General features: G+C 78.7%; 1 non-coding gene across 1 annotated transcript; it reads right to left on the bottom strand.

Moving 5' to 3' along the window:
* Nucleotides 1–454: 454 nt before the first annotated feature.
* On the bottom strand, nucleotides 455–607 carry LOC142358993 (5.8S ribosomal RNA). The gene has a single exon (XR_012762025.1). It is a non-coding gene; the product is annotated as a 5.8S ribosomal RNA (ribosomal RNA).
* Nucleotides 608–1822: the final 1215 nt, after the last annotated feature.

Below are 1822 nucleotides of genomic sequence, written 5' to 3' on the forward strand. Positions count from 1 at the left end.
ACCGGGGCAGGGGCGGCGCGGACGGGGGACAGACGGGGGCGTCCACCGCCACCGCCCCCGTCCCCCACCCACCGGCACACGCACGCGCGCGCGTCAGTGCGGCACGGCACCCCCGCGGTGCCCACCCGCAGACAGACGCCCGCGCGGGAGGCCGGCGGCGAGGCCCGCGCCATCGCCGCCCCGCGCCTCCCTCCCCCGAAGCTCGCTCTCGCTCTCTCTTCCCCAAACCCACCGCCGATAGCCCGGCGGGGACGAGCTCCGTCCAGCAGGCGCTCTCCGGGAGCGGGGAGCTTCGGAGCGCTCCCCGAGTCTCCATTTAGGGGGACGAAGGCCCGCGCGCTCGCGCGCGCGGCCCTGCGAGGCACCCCAGCCGCGCCGCTGCTGGCCCGCCGGCCCCCCCCCCCCGCGCTGGGGCGGGGGGGCTCGGCGGCGCAGACGGCGATTGATCGTAAAGCGACGCTCAGACAGGCGTAGCCCCGGGAGGAACCCGGGGCCGCGAGTGCGTTCGAAGTGTCGATGATCAATGTGTCCTGCAATTCACATTAATTCTCGCAGCTAGCTGCGTTCTTCATCGACGCACGAGCCGAGTGATCCACCGCTAAGAGTTGTCTCGGTTTCGGCACCGCCCCGCGCGCGCGGAGGGGCCGGGACCGCTCGCCGAGAGCGGCCCCTTCTCTGAGGACGGCCGGACCGACCGCCGGCCCCGCCGCCGCCCACCCCCCTCCGCACGCGCGGAGGGGGCGCGGCGCGGCGGCGCGACGCGGCGCGACGGAGAGGCCCTCGCCTCGGCTTGACCGTACGAGCACAGGGGAAACGGAAAACAACGGAAAACCCCGAGCGGCCAAAGGGCGGGGGAGCCCGCGCTCCCGACCGACCCTGGGGAAACGTACGCAACACACACACACACACCCTTGGCGCGCTTCGGGGGCGGCCCAGGCGCCCGGGCTCGGACCGGCCTCCCCCCGGAGGCTACGGCACGCCCGGCCGCGACGCCTGCCCGCCTTCGCTCGGGAGCCGGACGCCCGGCTGCGCCCGCGCTGCGACGAGCCGGCTCCGCCCACCACGGTCGCCTCTCGCCCCGCCGGCGAACCTCGGCGCCGACGCCGCCTTCCACCGACGCCGGAGGAAGCGCGGCCGGCCACTGGAGCGCGAGCCGGCGACGCGCGGCCGCCCACCGGCCCGCGCCGGATGGGCGAACCCGGCCACCCCGCCCGGCGGCGGCGGCCGCCACCGCCGCCGCGAAAACCGCCGCCGCAGCCGCTTCTCGCCTCGGCCCCCTGGGGCCGCCGGCACGGCCCCAGCGGAAAGGCGGACGGCGCTGAGCGCGGGGGGCGGCTCCCACTCTCCCCGTTTCCACGCGAAGACCCGGAGCGGGACGCCCCCGCGCCGCGCGCCCGCCCTCGAGACGGAAGCGACGGGCGGGGAAACGCGGGACGGGACGGCCGCCAGCGGATGCGGCCGGGGAACCCTCCCGGACGACCCGACGGACGACCGGCACCGACCGGCACGCCGAGCGGCGCCGCCGCCGCTCGGCCGGGGGGGGTGTGGCTCGCCCCCCCCTTTCTTTCCCTGGGCGCCGAGGGCGGGGCGAGGAGCGGGAGAGGGGAGCGCGGCGCGCCCCGAGCGCGGCCGCAGCGCGAGCGTCCAAAGGCGCGGGGCGGCCCCCCGGCGGCCGCCCCCCCCCGCGGGGGCTCGCCGCGCCTTTCTTTCCCCCGGCGCGGAGCCCGCGCTCCGGCCGGCGGGTGGCCCCGTTTGCGAGGGCGGGCAGGTCGGCCGCGGCCGACCCGCGCCGCGGTCTCTCCGCCGAGACCGGCCCGCGGAG

This window comes from Opisthocomus hoazin, unplaced genomic scaffold (genome assembly GCF_030867145.1).
Source record: "Opisthocomus hoazin isolate bOpiHoa1 unplaced genomic scaffold, bOpiHoa1.hap1 HAP1_SCAFFOLD_126, whole genome shotgun sequence".
In the NCBI taxonomy this organism is placed as follows: Eukaryota; Metazoa; Chordata; class Aves; order Opisthocomiformes; family Opisthocomidae; genus Opisthocomus; species Opisthocomus hoazin.